Source organism: Thermobia domestica, chromosome 16 (assembly GCF_964235325.1).
Source record: "Thermobia domestica chromosome 16, izTheDome1.hap1.1, whole genome shotgun sequence".
NCBI classification, from domain to species: domain Eukaryota; kingdom Metazoa; phylum Arthropoda; class Insecta; order Zygentoma; family Lepismatidae; genus Thermobia; species Thermobia domestica.
In genome coordinates this window covers 183515138-183535002 of record NC_137469.1, presented here as the reverse complement: position 1 = coordinate 183535002, position 19865 = coordinate 183515138, and the positions used below count along the sequence as shown (strand labels likewise).

Genomic DNA, 19865 nt, shown 5'->3' with positions numbered 1-19865 from the left:
AAATTTCTGCTTTTTGCTCAGCAATGTCTTATCTTAAAATCAAAAGAGAGTTGTATTTAACCCACACAGCAATGAAATATTTTCAAAACGTTTCTAAAACGTGCCATCATTTTCCTTCAGAAAATGTATCCTACTTCCCTTAAGGAAATATATTCCATATGTTTTTGAAAACATTTTCCACATAATACTGAAAACATTCTCTGAATATACTCAAAAGCGTTGTAGAAATATTTTATACGCCGTTAGAGAAGATTTCCAAAAAATGTTTCCTGTACGATTTCCAAACATTACTGAAAATGTATTTGAAACGTTTTATACAATGTTAACGGAATGGTTTTTAAAATGTTTCTCATGGAATATTTTAAAATTATTTACCAGTAACACAGACAATATTTTCCTGCATATGCCAAAATATATTTAGTGAATATTTTTTGTACATCTCAGAAAATATTTAGAGAATAATTTCTGTGCATGACAAAATATTTAGGGAATATTTTCTGTACATGACAAAATATTTACAGAATATCTTCTGTACATGATAGAATGCGAAGCCCATAGGCCAACCCGGTTACCATTGCAGATACGGAAACAAGGTAAGATATAGAAGGAAATTTTTAAAATGCAGCAAGTTTTGTATTTATATTAGTATACTGCCCAATAGTAACGAGAAGTACAAAGCTGCCACTGTTGGATAACACTGAATGAAAGAAAGTGTGGTTTGAAATTATTTGGACCAAAGGGAACGGAAAGACACAATGAAAAATATAGTGCAAGACCCAATTTCGCGTCCTTCGTATCTGCTCTTCCTCCCCCCCCAACACCATGGTTGCTACGCCACTGGCGTAGATATTGCATTTGCATGTTTATTCTTCACTGTGTCTCCTTTCAATTCTTCTCGGTGTAGCTAATTTTAAACCACACATTATTTCATTCGTGTAGCCCAACATGATGTATGGTAACGCATTTTCTTTATTGAGCGGTACACTAGTACAAAAACAAAAGTGTTGCTGGAATTTAAAAGTGTCCTTACATATCTAACCTTGTTTTCATATCTGCAATAGTAACCGAGTTGGCCTATGGGCTCCAGCCTTTTGCGTCATTGTGTATATATAATGGCTTCTTGCTGGGAACAAATAGTGGGTCGAAAACAAGGCGGCCATACTGTGACATAGCAGCTGGAAGAAAACATAATATTCTTCTGTCCAATTTTACCTGCTTAGACGCCTTTGCCTCACTGTCTTCATGACGAAAAACCATTGCGGCCCACAGACTCAGACAAAATAAATAAATAAATTAATTAATAAAAATAAAATAAAAAAATATTAATAATAATAATAATAAAGAGTGTAAATTGTAACTACAATAATTTTAGCTTGTTCTCATAATTTTAAGCATTATTTTTTACTCAAAATCTTATTTATACAAATGGTTTCTGGGTGTTCCACTGGTGCTACTGGTATATGGCCACGTCGTGCATATATGTTGGGGTGTCTTATGTAACTTACGAGATTCAAACTGGATATCAGTGTGTTCATAATCGTCGCCTGCCAGTTTTGAAAGCGGCTGTATTGGATCCATAAAAAAAAAAAAATTGAGGTTTAGACATCCAATTCAAGAAACAATTGTTGGCAAATCTTTTCCTATCTTAAAAATAATAAATTCAATATAGCCGCTTTGAAAACTGGCACGCGATGATTGTGAAGACTAATTTGCAGTCTGAACCTCGAAATATGACATAAGACACCCCAACATACATACACGGCGTGGCCACATACCAGTAGTAGCAGTGGAACACCCAGAAACATTCTGTGCATAAATAAGATTTTGAGGAGAAAAAAAAAATATGAGAGCAAGCTAATATTATGTAGTTATAATTTACACTGTCCACTATAATAAATATGCATATATATATCAGTTTATATCGGTTAGTAGTTAAATAAAAATATAAATGTACACTATTCTGGTTTTATTTATTTAAATTCTCTTCAGCAGAATCTTCATGCTGCTCGTATTATTTGTTTCTATACATTAAGAACAATCTTCTCAAATATCAGAAATTCACATTTTAACTTGTAAAAACTTGTTCCAGGAAATTATGTCACTGACACGCTAATTCAATAAAAATCAACAACAACAATATTTATGGATGTTGCAAAAAATATGTTCCACAAATCTACGGCGCATGGGGAATAGATCTTTTCACGAAATGTCACTTTTTTGCTACTTTCAAGAAATATCACATTGCTGAATAACAAGAAATACTCATTTGCTTCTGTATAATCTCACTTTTGATTACCACAACTAACTCTAATTTCGACGCTGGGAATTGTCACTCCAAGTTCTGTGGAACTGCAGCTGAATTCTTAACTGATTTTCTTGTTCGTCTCTGTATGGCATGTTGAAGCCAAATCCCAATAATCTACGCGTTCTCATCGTTAGTTACGTTTCTCTCGTGTTGCAGTTTCTGAAAATAAAAATAATAGGCAGTGTTTAATAACATAATAACAGCAGGGAATGATTAGAGATCAATTATTACATCTTAAACTTACAAAAATATTTAAAATGTTTGTGTAGGACCTACAGCAGGTTGTGAAGACAATAATGTGTTACAAAAGTAACATCCTGAAGAAAGTGTAAAGGGCAAGGAAGACAACAGCTAAAGCTGAAGGTGACATACCTCAGACTGTAGCTTAATTACGGTCGTTTTAACATGTTGAAGTTGTCGCACTTTTATTTTTAAAAAGTATAGCATTTTATAAATATTAAACCTAATATTAAAAATAATAATAATTTGAAAACATGTGGCAGCATTTGAGTTGATGAAGAACTAGCGTCTCATTCCGAAGGCTCCGATCTCAAATCTGGGCCTGATCATTCTTTTTCCCTCAGTCGCACAAGATGAATGCCGAGATGGTTACTAAGGCTTTGATGACCGCTACCTTGCTCGATTTCTTTGCCACGGAGCAGGCCATACATATTACTTTGCCTTATACAAATGAATAATTTTGATAATGTAGGAATTAATCATGAAATGCTCAAGAAAACTACCAACATGACAGAACAATTCAGTAAAAAGATGAAATATATTTTATACATATTCAGCTCTCTCTTCCACGGACACTTAAATGTAACGTGTCACTTGAGGACAGGAAAATTGCAAATTTTGCTAAAATAAGGATTTCCAAAGCCTTTTAAATGTTATAACAGCGGTTGCAGTATATGCTTTTGGGAAATAAAGTTCACAGGAAGATGGTTCTGAGAAGTATTCATGGCACAATAGTAAGTATTTAAAGCGAAGAAAATAAAAAGGGCACCAGATTTTTTTTTATACAATATTTTAAACATAGTGTATCCCTCTTCAAATGACAACTTCTATATTTTGTTTTCCACTCTGAAAATGAGATTAAAGAACAGTAGGGAGAGTTTCTTACCTATTATTGTGTTAGTGGTTAACGAGGAAAGCTCTTTCCTTTTGCAACGTGCCAATTAAATTGCTCAGCTATTGCACTTGTCTTTTTCATTATGTTTCTTGTGATGGCTTCTAAGCTGTGGCCTCCCAGTTTTTCATTTCTTAGACCTGTAATGAAATACACATTAAGCACTCAAGTAATAGTAATGGAAATTTAGAGCATACAACTGATGCCCTTAAACAAATTACATTGATTTTAGACGACAGTCTCACCGAGTCAGTTGCAATTGGCGCATCCTCAAAAATTAATATTTGCACTGACGTTTTATTTTTCCAATAAAAGAAAAATTACATACTAATTTTCAAGCAGTTGTACAGGTTTGGCAAAAACCATGGTTTTTATTGAAAAAAAAGTTTTTTTTTGTTTAAATAATTTACTCTATGTATTTATATTAGATATGGACAGAAATTAATTTGTTTCGTCTTGGTGTTATTATGCAACAACAAGGTTATGCTGAAAGGGAATCCAAACCGCTTCTCGGGTTACATCCAAGAGAAATTGTCCATTTCGACACGAAACCGGGACTAATTGGTCACAAGTGAGATTGTCGACTCACTCACGAAGGACTCCTGATAAAAATACGTTATACTGATCTTTACATAGGCCTAGTTGTTAATATAATTGTCAAGAGTCATTTCGGAAGGACAAAAAGATAAGTAGTTACAGAAGTAAAAACATTATACAGAATTACATATAAATCAAGAAACTCCCGCCTTAGCCATTGGGAAAATCCTATTATTAGTTTAAATGTATTTGTATGTAAAATTTTAAGTTCAACGTATCATATTAAATGACAAATTTATTATGTAGATAACATTCAACAAAATTAAAACAAAGTCGAATCCAAGCTGATGTTGGAAGCTACGTAGGCAGTTGATACATTTTGCCAATTTCTATCAATATATTTAAGCAACCTTGGCTTCTTTATAAAACAACAGACATTCAGGCAAGTAGAAATATACAATTTGGTTTCGTATGTTTAGCCTTAACATCCTTATGAAATACAAAAGTTATCACGAAGAAGACTTTCGCTTAAAGGGACACCTAATCGCTACTTGGTTTACACTTGAAAGATGGGTTGTGGTTCGACCGAGAATTGAACACGGGACCCCTTGATTAAAAGATGAAAAGTAGATAAACATAATGCAGATGGTGTGATATGTGGAAACGTCACCATGAAGTTCACACGATTTAAAGCATTTTTCGTTCTTTTTTTCTTTTTTTGGTTTAAACCTGTTGGGTTTCTTGAAAAAAAAAACAGCTGTTTAAACCAGCCAACGCTGCCGTTGTAAATTAGAAATTGATGAAAGCAACGTTTCTATAAAAAATATTATGAAATCTACAGGAAGACGAGGAATAATTTAACAGTTTTAGAATATACACGGTGGTTGTAAAGTCAATACCTATTTTTAATCTAGATTATCCTAGAAACTGGCATCAGCTTAGCTGGCCAGTTAACATTTTAGAAGTTGTGGAAAATGCGGGTGCATACGTTGCAATGTAACTTAATAACCAAATGGTGCACTCTAATAATGTATTCGATGAAAATAAAACTGTGATAAGTTGTTTAGTTTTAGAAATATTCATTGTTACAAATAAGAACTGACTTTACACCCACGCTGTATTCAGGGAGTAGTAATGCAGAAAACAAACTATTCGCGAACATGGATGAGAGATACTTTCTAGCATGCATTGTTTAACAAGTCACGTATTTCCAAACTACTTCCAAAGCAAAGCCTACACGAAGTTGTTCTATGAGAATTCATAAATATCAAATTCTGCGGAGAATTGTAGGTACTATAACGTCAGCAACCTATATTAATACACTAGTTTAGCACAGATTGAAAATATTATGTATAACTCAAGAAGCAGGTATTGTACATGGAAATTAAGATGAAATGAAACATTTAGTTTAACGTCTCACGTTTATGCATCCAGGGTGAGACGCTGATGATGAGAAATGAATGAAATAGTGGAATAAAGTAAGTGGGAGGAAACGGGACAGCCCCGAGAAAACACACGCACACGGTTTGTCTACCACAAAGACCGCTTGGCGCTAGCTGGGATCGAACCAAGGACCCCATGCAGCAGAGATGAACTACGTACTTTCTAAACGTTTCAACTAGTTCTAAACGTACTCGCTTCACTGTCAGACCAACAATTGAGCCTCTTTCACTCTAATATACGGAATGTTCAAAAACTCCGGTCCGATACGGTTTAGTGTATATATATTTTTGCATATGTATAATGTAATGCTTTATTAACTGTTATATTGTTTCATATCGTTGTATGCAAATTAGAATAATGAAAAACTGTACCTCTCTTACTTAAATTGACGCTATTTTACTATCGGATGTAGATTTAAATGTATAAATATGTACAGATTCAATGCTCTTGTGACGTGTCCAACTCATACGTTCATGTTGTGAACAATTTGTATGAAAACGTGTGAAAATAAATACAATACAATCAGTGTTTGAAAAACCCGGACTTTTTTGAAAAAGCCCAACACACCTGGACCCATATGGAGTTTTTCGGGATTGTTTTTTCTTCGGGTTTGAGGTTTTTTTTTTTTAAATATTCCAATGCCTTTAGGATAAAAGTGTTAAAATGGGATTTATATTTCAAGATTATGATTGTCACAACTTGCAACAATTTCACTGCTGTTTTGAAAAATGACTGTCATTTTGAAATTTTACGTTGGATCGCCGCCAAAATATATACAGTTAATTTAGAGTGTCTTGTGCTTCTACTCTGAAAATTTCAACTTGAAAAACTGAAAATTGCGGCGTGGATACCCGCTATTTTGAAATTTTAGGTTGGTATGCCGCCAAAATCTGAACATGAGAAATTTAGTTTGTCTCGTACTTGTACCCTGAAAATTTAAACTTAAAAGACGGAAAGTGGTACCCTGTTGTACGCGTGGTACAGGCAGACGAACGAACAAATATAGAACGAATCAGCCTAATACCCTCACTGACATTCGCCAAATTTATTAATTGAGAACAAATATATTAATTTAATTTAAACAAATCAATCTGTAACTCATGTTTTATAAAATAAAAGTTTCAAAATGTCTTAAATAAAATTAAATATTTTCTAGCGTAAAATAAATGGTTCTATTGTTGAAGTTCACTTCCGATACTTTGTGCGTTGAATTACGGGAATTTCCCGAGCACTTGTTGCAAGACCGTTCTCCCAGAAAATTAATTTAAAACAATTAACATATATGTAGGGTGTTTTAAAACAACACCGACACCGGTTTGGGTTGAGTTGATTTTGAGTTTAACGTCCCGTTCAGCAGCGAGGCTATAAGACGTGGACCTATTGATTAACGTGGAATCCGAACCACAAGAGCTCCCGCCGGGAATCGAACCCGGGTCTCCCACGCCAAAGGCGTGTACGCTAACCGCTTAGCCACGAAGGAGCTCCGACACCGGTTTGGGAGGTGATACCTGACACCAATGTAAGACAAAAAGTATAGATCAACCTAGGTGAACAAATGCTTCCTTTCGGAGTTATAAGCTGCCGAAAACATGAACAAGAGGTAGTTGGCCAGTACTCCAAATTATATGCCAGTAGCAAGGCTAGCTCTATAAAAATTGTTGCGTGAGTACCGCAGGATTTTGAAACGCGTATTTTTGGAGAGTGCACATCTCAGTTTTTAAGTGAAGTCTCGACACGACTACGGTAGGTACCACAGTTTTGGCGCTATAAACCTTTAAAGTTTATCTTTTCATATTTTCGGCAGCCTACAAGTCCGAAAGGAAGCAATTGTGCACCCAGGTTGGTCTATACTTTTTGTCTTATTTTGCTGTCAGGAATCATCTCAAAAACGTTGTCGATGTTGTTTTGAAACACCCTGTATAATTCAATTTCATAAAGTAAATGTTTCAATATGTCTTAAATGAAACTAAATATCTTACAGCGTAAAATAAACAGTTTTATTAGGGACGCGGTGGCTCAGTGATAGAGCGTTCACCTCCGGTGCTTGGGGTCCCTGGTTCGATTCCAGCTCGCGCAGTGTCGACTTCTTGGTGGATAAACACCGTGCTCGTGAGTTTTCTCGGGTTCTTCCGTTTCCTCTCACTTGGTTCATTCCACCATTTCATTCATTTCTCATAATCACGGTCTCCTTTAGCCTAACAGGCATAACTGTGGGACGTAAAACTGAAAGATTTCATTTCATGTTTTTCAAATAGTTTTATTGTTCAAGTATTCAGTTCCAATGCTTTGTGCGTTTAATTGCTGAAAATTCCCGAGCACTTATTTCGCGACGAAGGTTTATTATTATTTTCCGAAAATGCAAGCTTTCTTTACTGTACATCGAAACTTCCACTAGTACAAAGTTTGAATTCAGGACTTGAAATAGTAAGCGTTACGCACCCTTCGAAACTCCGAGCACTAAGATTCTTAAATTTGACACGAATTTTTACGCTTTTGCTGCTGTTGATTCTACAGAAAGCTAGTTGAAAAGTAGCAACAAATAACTAAACTAAACTGTTGTTGGAAAACCAAACTCTACTGAAGAATACCAGTGTTACCATCAAAGATAATAAAAAATAATACTAATAGTTTTATTAATACACTACATATTTACTAGTAGTACCAGCACCTATAGCACTAAACCCATCAGATGTATGAGGGATAATGTCCTTCGGCGTCGCTAAGTAAGCGAGCACACTATTCACGGAAAGTATTTTCTAAAATATAAAATTGCATATTTTACTTGAAATAGGATATAAGCACATTCCATAAATTAATTTGTTCTATAATTATCTCAATCTAAGGTACGGCTTTTTAAAATGCATTCAGTGCATTAAGAACTTTATAAAGGCCTCACTTTGGATGTTGTATACCTTAACGTGAAAGCACCTAATTTGCCCAAGGAAAGTCCAAAATCTGATAAGAATCACTTCCAATGTGATCACGTTAATTGCACCAATAATATACTAACGAAAATCTCAAAAACCCAGGTGGGTCCAACCCGAAAAAACCCGGTGTTTTTTTCCGGGCTGGACCCACTTGGGCAAACCCTGAATACAATACAATACAATACAAGAATAATTGTAATTTTTCGGCAAATCTAGTCTGATGGCCCCCTTGAATTTTATATATGCTAGGTGAAATATTTACATTCGCCTGCCGCAAATCACTTAAGAGACAATAACAAAATTAGCGAAAGAATTATAATTTTTCAACAAATATTTCGAGCGGCACGGCAATAGTAAACCTGCACACAGAATTAGGCAATACTCTAGCAAGCTGTTGTACCAAATTTTGACGCATTTCTTGCATCTTCCAGTTTCTTTTTGCAGAACATGCACTAAATGAAAAATCCTTAAGTTTCACGTCCCACGATTATGCCGCTTAGGCTAAAGAAGACGGTGATAATGAGAAATGAGTGAAATGAAGAAAGTGGGGGGAAACGGGAGAACCCCGAGAAAACCCACGAGCACGACGTTTGTTCACCACAAAGTCGACACGGCGCGAGCTGGCATCGAACCAGGGACCCCAAGAACCGGAGGTGAACGCTCTAGCACTAAGCAACCGCGCCTCCCTATGCACTAAATGAGGAGCTCTAAAAGAAAAGGGGAAACAACTTGTGCTAGGTGGCCAGTAAAAAAAACAAGAACGCTATTTAACCGAGTCAGGGCAGAAGCACAGCAGGGGGGCCCGAGCGACAGCGTAGGGAGCAGGAACATCAGCGACAGGGGGTGGGGGGTACGCATAAAAGAGGATGGTCATTCACAATATTTGTATTATTCTTATCTTCAAAAACACTTAATTTCGATCCTTTAAAAAAAAAAACACCTTTCACAGCTAATACACGTGTGTTACACCCCCTTTCTTTCTCACCTTTACGACTGAAAATAGTGTATGCAGGGCTATTGCCTCTGTTCTGAATTTTTCTTCGTGAATACATCTTTTCTACACTTTGCGCAGTTGATTTTACGCGCATCACCATACCATGACTCTACATAAACTTTATAATCCTTCTCTCTTTACTACACAATTCTTTAAAAAAAATAAAATCACATTACGGCCATCGCAGATGTTCACAACTGACGTATGTACCGGAAATTCCCGCCGCTTACTTCTACCCTATTTGCATTCAAAATCCATTTCAATAAGCTGTGCAATGACAGAAATAACTAACATTCACACTCTTATTCCTTCACGAAAAATATTTCACATTTTACCTATAAATTTTGCTCTCGATGTAAACGTCTGCTCGAATGAATCCCGCAATTATTATAACCCAGTGGTGTATTTAAGGGGGGCTTCCGCGTTTAAACCCATTGAAATTGTACTTACGATATTAAAGTAAATAAATTATCTTTCAGAATTTTTTCATCTCCAGGAACAAAATTAGCCAAGCGTCTGTCCCCTAAAAAAAATCGTGAATACGTCATTAAAATTTTAATATACGCGCCATTATCCCTTGATCAAAATAGAAGAGTACGTGCCTGCTCCCTTCGGAAGCACCCCCTTGGGCCCCCGCCTTCACCCTCCATGACTCGGTTAGATGGTATTCGTGCTTTTTAGTAGCCCCCTAACACAGATTGATTTCTATATTTTGTACTGTACTTCTTATCCACACATCAGGACTCAGTATAAATACGCAAATCGTAAATGAATTGTAACTTTTCGACAATTAATTCTGACGGTTTCCTTGAATTTTATCTATGCCAAGTGAAAAATTTATACTTCGCTTGGCGAAAATCATTGAATACACACAAGAAAGAAAGTGGCGAAAGAATTATATCTCAGTAAGTATTTCGAGCAGTGTTTCATCCAGACCTGTTTTTGGGAGGGCAGTGCCCCCCGGAGCATCCTAAACAATACGTTTACAATAATAACTAGAATAGTATTAGCAATGCCCGCGGAACATTATTCTGAAAGAAACAGAGATTTCGAGTGGCACGCCAGAAGTAAATCTACACGCAGAATTATTATAACCTGTCATTAAAATGGTAATATACGCCTGGTAACTCTTTACTTTGGGCAAGGTAGTAATATTATAAAATACAAATCGCCGAGCGAGCGTTAGCGATTGAAGGCGGATTAGAGCCCCGTAGGGCACGTTATCTTCTGTCTTTCCTTCTTGAGAACTGTAACTAACTGCAGGAACAGGTTCAGATGAATGGTTTATTGCCACTGCGTTGCCTAAAGTAAAGACTTGCCCACATCTTTTCCCTTTGGAAAGCATCTACTCGCTCCTGTTGTCCTCCACCTTCGCCCTGTTCTGATTCAGATAGTATTGTTGCGGGAAGTTTCTAGAACACAGGTCCCCATATAGGTTAACAGATTTCTTTCTCTGTACCAAAGTAAAGTATTTAATTCACATAGTATTGCCGAGCGACCGTTAGCAAGTGAAAGCGGGTTAGAGCCCCGCAGGGCATGTTGATTTCTGTCTATATATTACATATAAATAGGAAGGGAGACCTGTGTTCTAGAGCCCTGCCTATTGGTGCTTTTTAGTGGCCACGTAGGCTGATTTGTATTTTTTGCACTGTAGTTTTTACGTGATACATCCGGCCCCGTATATATATACGCAAATCATAAAATAATAACTGTAATTTTTCGACAATTACTTCTGACGCTCCCTTAGAATCTCATCTATGCCATGTGACGTATTTCAAATCGCCTATCGAAAATCACTTAGGAGACAATAAAAAGAAAGTTATTAAAATAATTCATTTTTCAGCAATTATTTCGAATGGTGAGCCAAAAGAAACCTGCACGGTATTTTATGTATAATCATAAACAATGGAAATCTAGCCTCCCACATGAATTTATTACAGACAATAAAGCTAAATTTTACAGACAATAAAGCTAAATTATTTTATGTAATCGTTCTACTTACCGACTTTTGTTGTAAGCTTCATTTAATTTTATTTCGGCCTCCAATTGGACACCTTCTTCATAGGCACGACCGTTCAGATCCAGATGCCTTCTTCCTATTTATATAATAAATATAACTGTAAAATGGTAACATTCGAATTAGTGTTCCACATGAATCTTTGATCTTTAGAATTGCCGGGATTCTGTCACAACTTTACAGGAACAGATCAACATTCAAATTCAACATATCGCGCAAGGAATTCTGGTACTTTTGAGAAACAAATGACGGTTGATGTAGCGATGCTATTTTGCGATCTGAAATAAATGCCTGTGCGATGTCACCAAGATATTATAAATTTCATATTTTTAACAAATATATTTATTTGATGCTGCTATAATTAGTATAATGATTGGTAATAATGCTACTACGATACTCTTGTGAGAGAATTGATTCAACATTCGATAAAATATTCTGGAAATAATTCTAAAATATTGCATGAAAATATTTCATTTAAGTTACAGGACAAGGTAACAAAAACATTTCCATACAAAATTAATAGGCGTTTTAAAAATATTCCTGAAAAGTATTTCTCATATTACGAACGAATTTATTTTTAAAATATTCGAAATATTTTAAAAATTATATTTCATATGTTTTCTTGTAAGAATAGAAAAGATTGCATATGACATGTTGGAAAACATTTTATTCTGTTCACAGGCCTATTCTGTTTTCTTTATCATGTAGGCCCTATGTAAAACATTTTTAGTGTAACTTCGAAAACATTTTCTCTTTCAACTAGAGGTAAAAAGTGCGGGGGGATGCCGCCCCCACCTGGCAAAAATATGTACGGCGTCTCCCCAGTTCCTAAAAAAAAATACAATGGTCAAAGATAGTCAGGGGCAATGGCGTGACGTCATCCGCTACCTACCGTCCCCCACCTTTTCAAATCCACTTTTACCCCTGCTCTCAACATTGAAAACATATTACATTACATTCAACACAATATTTCTATTACAATTTGTGAAAATTTTCCTTACATTATTTTCTACTAACATTCTAAAAATGCGCATCCTGTCAGTGGCGTATTTACGATTTTGTTTCGTGGACGTAATTTTTGCTAACTTTATTCCTGGACATGTGAAAATTGTGCAGGGTATTTTATTTACTTTAATATAGTAAAACAAATTTTGGTGGGACTTAAGCCCGGAAAGCTTATTTAACGCTATTGCTTCCTGTACTTCATTAAATGTTCTCCAAACACATTTTAAAAAATATTTCCGGCAAATATTTGGGATACTTCTCAGATCTAACAAGGAATATGTTTTCTCTAATAACGGAAGAGTATATTCTGAAAACAATGTAAAAATGTTTCCATAATAGACCTATATCAGAAAATGTTGTTCACTAAAGACACAAAATATTTTCCAAAACAGAATGGAAAACATTTTTCTATTCATTTTTAATGTTTTCTTTTATCTGCTTTAAAGTTTTATATTCAAAATTTGATAAAATATTCTGGAAATAATACTAAAATATCATACGAAAATATTTAATTTAAGTTATAGAAGAAGATTACCAAAATACTTTTGTAAAAATTAAGTAAACCTTTTAAAATCATTTCTGAAAAATATTTCTTATATTACGAAATATTTTTTTAAATATTCTAAATGTTTTTATAATATATATTTAATACGTTTTCTCGTAAAAATAGAAAATATTGCAAATAACGTATTAGAAAACATTTTTTAAATATGTGGAGTACATTTCGTTTCATTGTTTTCCGTATGACATATGGAAAACATTTTTAGTATCATTTCAAAAATATTTCCCTTCTCAACAGTGAAAATATATTAAATTAGATCCAAAACAATATTTCTAATATATTTTGTGAATATTTTCCTGGATTTACTTTCCGGCAAGCATTCTCAAAATGTACTCCAGGTAATTTCTGAAATGTTTTACAAACATTTTTGGGAAAATATTTTCGGGAAATATTTGGAATACATTGGGGAAACCAGCATGGAAATGTACAGAGAAGGAAAATCTTTTGGAAACCAAGGAAAATATTTTCTTTTGATTGAGGAAATATTCCTTGCTGTGTGGGAAAATTCTTCCGTCAATAATTGTGCACATGAAAAATAGGTTTGTTAAATATAAAAGTTTGGTCATTGTAGGACTAATAAATTATAGAAAATTTAGTATGTATCAACAAATTTTTCCAAAGGACGAACTGAATGACTTGATATCCACCTTTCCTAATACTTCTTGCTCAAATCAGCTTAAGAAGGAACTTATCAACTTATATTCTAATAGTAACAAATACATTTCTCTTCCTGCCGATAGTAACAAATTCATTTCTCTTCCTGAATTCTTGAAATATATTCTCAGCAATGAACTTCTAAGTTGCTAAGTATGGTATTGAGCATTCCATCAACTTCAGTTTCATGTGAACATTCAATGAGCCCTGAAAAGATTGAAAACGTATTTAACGAACAGCATAATATATAAAAGACGTTCTGAATTACGGACGCTTACAATAAAGAACTAGCGTGAAAGCGTTGTAGGATATCTAAATTCAAAGAAAGAGCTATTAATATTTTCACGGAAATGAACAAGGTATGTAGCTCATTTACAAGACTGTGGTGTAAGGTATTTGTTTTTTACTTCCATTTTTAGTTCTGATATTTCGTATTGTATAAAGAATGCTGATGTACACTAACCACTACATCAAATAAGATGACATCTTATAATTCATAAATATAGTACTGTATTAATGTTTGAGTTTTCAATATTTGCAATATATCTTTACTCTGAATTTCATAATTAGTTAAATTTGGTGTACAGTATGTTTTTTTCAGAAGTATAGATTCCCGAATGGTACCACATTTGATAAAAAAAGGAGGGTATTACTTCCCCATATATATATATATATATATATATATATATATATATATATATATATATATATATATATATATAGCCAGTTTTTTACGACACGCTTCGCCACTGAAAAGGACTTTCGCGATGTGCTTATTAAGGGTAATGCTATGCTATAACATATTAATCAAAAACTTTCCTGTAAATTAATTATGCGATCATATTAATCAAAAACTGTCCTAAAAGGGGTCTTATCTACTCATAGAGCGTTACTACTTGCTTTCCAGGAAAACTGTACCACAATTACCAGGATATATTGTGCCTCACTGCTGTGTGCGTTGCGGGATTCTGTGAAATCTCAGAGCGTGGCATTCTGACGAAAGGTGTTCGCCTCATGCAAAACAACACATCTGTTCACTGCTCGAATGTTGGCCAGACAGATGCACTATCCCTGGATATGAAATTTGTCATAGTTCGCGTTTTCTCTTCACCGTACACCATCTTCATTCGACCTCTTCTCAACCATGCAGTCATTTCCTAGAGGAAACGACTTATGCGATTTTGCCACGCTGCTTTCTGAGGTGTAGTAATGCATTTTGGAGCACTATACCATACTTCCCGGTCGAACCTATAACACAACAACGGTGCAGAGTTACGAGTTGCACTTTACCACATGACCTACATAGGTATGTAGGATTACACATGTAAAAGTTCATCTCTCTACGATACGTGGAAGTGGGTCAGGGTAAAACTTCCTCGCGCACTTCTCGTTAGAAGGTAACTTTCAAAGAAATCACATATGCAAATTACTCAGAAACTATTGATTTGCGACCCGCGGTTAATATAGGTGATAATGTGTCAAAGTACTTCTACAATATCCCCTTGCAAGGAATGCATTGAATGCCACTGAGACAAGAAAAAAAGTTCTCTTCAACTTTCGGCTATCGGACATAGTTTCAGATCTACAAGGTGCCGAAAGCGTGGGAAAATGACTTTCGGACGCCAATAGTTCCGAAACTATCCAACGTAAAGAGGGCGGGTAAAAAATTTACTGAAGAAGTCATACCTGCTGTATTGAATTTTGCATGTTTCACAATCCTACCATGCACGCGCAAGGGATTCCCCAAAGGAACGTAGGGAGTCCCGGATAATCTTCCAAATGAAAATTGGTCTAAATGGATATGAATTGATAGGGTTTGTACCAGATAACAACAATTCATTTGAATTACGTCGATATCTGGAACAAATACAAAATGGCGGACATTTTCATGCCCGTTGTTTGTGGTTGCATAATCGCCAGGAACGGATGCTGGCCAACAGTGACGTTCTGAGTATTAAGTATAGCGAATTTGTACTCAAATGGTCTAGAAAGACATCTGGAATGTCGGTAGAGCACAACAGATGAAGCAGGGTGATTCACATGTGTGGAGACACTTAACAAAAATGCTCAGAAATGCACTCATACTAAGTAAACGTGAGTTCAAAGCGTCAGAAATGTAATGAATAGCATCAAGAACATGAAAGCCATTGCCAATTCACCAATAATATTCCCTAAAACCGATGCAATATGATGTGCACGGTTGCATACCAATAAGGATGTGACAACTGAGGCCAAGTTGAAATTGTGCGAGGGGATTCACTAAGAAACTAGATAAACTAAAGGAATGTCACTAGTGGGATCGCATGATCGATATTGAAATGTGGCCAATGTTTGTGTGGATACCAACATGTAGCTAAAGGACAAATGACATGTCCCACTACTGCTGGAACACCGCCCCAGGTGCGCAAAATAGGAAAATCACATTGTACATTCTGCTATTACATCTGGTGCACTTTTTGGTAGAATGTAACTACAACACGATTGTATTAATGTCCCTCTTTGTTTGCGACATTGTCCCACATGCGACACATATGAAAAGAAATCTCTTAATCAATTTTTCAAATTCTGATAGAGCGTGAAAATAACGAACTTGTATGATGTCCCACGTCCTCTGGGACATATCACGTACTCGAAATATAGGAAAACACCTCCAGAAATTCATAACTTACACACAGTGCACATGCCAAGACAAAGACGAAAATGAACCAATTTGGCACATGTAACATTACTGCTGGAACACCATACATATGGAAAATAAAACGACATGAGAGATAGGAAGAAACATCTTAAAGCTCTGATTGTTTACAACTGCAGAAGAAGTAACAAAATGAAACATACAAGAGCGCTTGCCAAACAAAGTGGGTACTCCTCAAAGAAATGAATACAGTGAAAGTGAGGCTCCCTTGATGCCTCAGGGCTAGAGCGCTAGCTTTCGCTCGCGTGGTCTCAGTTTCCAGTCCTACTGGGAGCCCACGCCCTCAGATTCAAGACCCGAGTAGTTATTTTCCTATTTTTCGCACGTGGGGCGGTGTCCCAGCAGTAGTGCGACACGTGGACATTTGTCCATTAGCTGTTGATATCCACACACACATTGGCCACATTTCAATATTGATCATGCGATCCCACTAGTGACATTCCTTTAGTTTACCCAGTTTCTTAGTGAATCCCCTCGCACAATTTCAACCTGGCCTCAGTTGTTACATCCTTATTGGTATGCAACCGTGCACACCATATTGCATCGGTTTGAGGGAATATTATTGGTGAATTGGCAATGGCTTTCATGTTCTTGATGCTATTCATTACATTTCCGATGCTTTGAACTCACGTTTACTTAGTATGAGTGCATTTCTGAGCATTTTTGTTAAGTGTCTCCACACATGTGAATCACCCTGCTTCATCTGTTGTGCTCTACCGACATTCCAGATGTCTTTCTAGACCATTTGAGTACAAATTCGCTATACTTAATACTCAGAACGTCACTGTTGACCAGCATCCGTTCCTGGCGATTATGCAACCACACACAACGGGCATGAAAATGTCCGCCATTTTGTATTTATTCCAGATATCGACGTAATTCAAATGAATTGTTGTTACCTGGCAGAAACCTATCAATTCATATCCATTCAGTCCAATTTTCATTTGGCAGAATAACCGGGACTCCCTACGTTCCTTTGGGGAATCCCTTGCGCGTGCATGGTAGGATTGTAAAACATGCAGAATTTAATACAGCAGGTATGACTTCTTCAGTGAATTTTTTACCCGCCCTCTTTACGTTGGATAGTTTCGGAACTATTGGCGTCCGAAAGTCATTTTCCCACGCTTTCGGCACCTTGTAGATCTGAAACTATGTCCGATAGCCGAAAGTTGAAGAGAACTTTTTTTCTTGTCTCAGTGGCAGGAGTCACCTCCCAAGAGTTGTAACACTTATTTTGCAACACCCTATATATATATATATATATATATATATATATATATATATATATATATATATATATATATATATATATATATATATATATATATATATATATCGGTGCGAAGCGGTCCCGGCTTCGATTCCTAGTGGGGGCACTCGGTCGAAAAAGTGTAAAACGCTTTTTCAGGCCAGCCACCCTGAATCAGGTTTACTGGGTTTTCCTCATTCACACGAGGTAAATGCCGGGGTGGCACCTAACTAATAGGTCCCAGGCCGCTTCCTTCCTTCCGTTTCTCCAGATAGTGTGCTCACCGAGGAACGTCATCCCTCAAAACGTGAAGGGTTAAATGGCCTTAGATGCCGAAAGCTCAGAAATCTAAAATCCTAATATACAGGGTGTTTCAGATAAAAGATCCAGTGCTTATAAATCCGAAACGGCTGAGAATAAAAAGATGAAACAAAAACTGAGATAGGAAAATGTCATAGGGCGCATCACATGGTGTTGTTGTGGTGACCCCCAGGGCCCTCCTTCAAGGGGACCCAGGGGCCAACTTCGAATTTTCAAATAGGAACATGTATTGAATCATACCTCATTGAATAGTACTTGAAAAACGAAACAACTTTTGTAGGAAACAATTTTCGATTTGGGCCACCGTTTTTAAATGGCCGCAAAAAGTGGGTCCTGTATCAGATAAAACGTCCAGTGCCTATAAATCCGAAATGGTTGAGAATAAAAAGATGAAACAAAAGCTGATATAGGAAAATGTTATAGGGCGCATCACATGGTGTTGTCGTGGTGACCCACAGGGCCCTCCTTCAAGGGGGGCCCAGGGGCCAACTTCAAATTTTCAAATGGGAACATGTATTGAATCATACCTCATTCAATAGTCCTTGAAATACGAAACAACTTTTGTAGGAAACAATTTTCGATTTGGAGCACCGTTTTCAAAATGGCCGCAAAGAGTGCTGTATCAGTTTGAAGTTGGCACCTGGGCCCCCTTCACGGAGTTTCCTGAGGGTCACCACAACAACACCACTTGATATGCTTTATCATCGTTTCTATCTCAGTTTTTGTTTCATCTCTCTATTCTCAGCTGTTTCTAATTTAGGCCTATAAGCAATGGACTTTTTATCTGATACAGGACCCACTTATTGCGGCCATTTTGAAAACGGTGGTCCAAATCGAAAATTGTTTCCTACAAAAGTTATTTCGTTTTTCAAGTACTATTGAATGAGGTATGATTCAATACATGTTCCTATTTGAAAATTCAAAGTTGGCCCCTGGGCCCCCTTGAAGGAGGGCCCTGGGGGTCACCACAACAACACCATGTGATGTGCCCTATGACATTTTCCTATCTCAGTTTTTGTTTCATCTTTTTATTCTCAGCCGTTTCGGATTTTGTAAGCACTGGACGTTTTATCTGAAACATCCTATATATATAAAACACATATATAATTAGTTCTTTATAATATATATAGTAGATAATATATTACATATATACTTTCAAGTGAAAATTTCCACTTTTGTTTCGCTCCTTCCCGATCTCATCCGGGGAAAAGAATTTTTAAAAATCCTAACGGTTTCCTTAAATAGAACTACACAAGTAACAGGAAAAATATAGAGACTGTTCAATAACTTGGGAAGAATTTTTGTATTTGTGAAAATTAAACAACAAAAAAAATCATATTTGGTATTAATTCTTTAATTAGTTCCCTTAAATACTTTACAATTTTTGTACAATTTCTATACAATATTAATATTCTTGATCGTATTAAATTATATTCTTCGACCTACTATCTTTTAGACCGTCAGTTCATTCAGCCGAGCGGCCAATATCCATTCCGGAAGAGGACTCATTCGATCCCCGACCGAAGCAAACCTAGTATTATCTTTGTCGCCAGCTTACTCTACTAGACGACTGTTTTAAAATGGGACCTAGGAGCAGACTCACTCGATCTTCTACAGGTTAAAAATGAAATTACTCTTCCAGGTTTAATTCAGCTGTTCCTACTTAAAATTTCTTAAGTAATAGAAAAAATCCGCAGCTATTCATCACTCAGATAGCTGGATTTAAAAAGAAAAATCAATCCGAATGCCCCCTCATTTAAGAGTCAATCAAAAATGCATATCTAAAATGCCCCCTCACTCAAGAGACAATTAAAAATTAAAACTCTAAATGCCTCCTCATTCCAAAGGCAATAACAACACAGTGAATGCCCCCTCATTCAAGAGACAACCACAATATTTGAAAAAAACTCCGCCATCACCTATTTAAAAAAATAGCTAAAGTTTATCTCTATCAAACCCCCTTCCAGGCTCATTTATCCCGAAAGAAGAGTTATCTTTATTACATTAAAATAAACAGTCTCTAT

At 36.0% G+C, this 19865-nt stretch overlaps 1 long non-coding RNA gene across 1 annotated transcript; it reads right to left on the bottom strand.

Annotated features, from left to right (window-relative positions):
- Window positions 1-1959: 1959 nt before the first annotated feature.
- LOC145672849 (uncharacterized) lies at window positions 1960-11525 on the bottom strand. The gene is made up of 3 exons (XR_014128686.1): window positions 11341-11525; window positions 3432-3577; window positions 1960-2464 (listed from the first exon to the last, which is right to left on the bottom strand). It is a non-coding gene; the product is annotated as an uncharacterized LOC145672849 (long non-coding RNA).
- Window positions 11526-19865: the final 8340 nt, after the last annotated feature.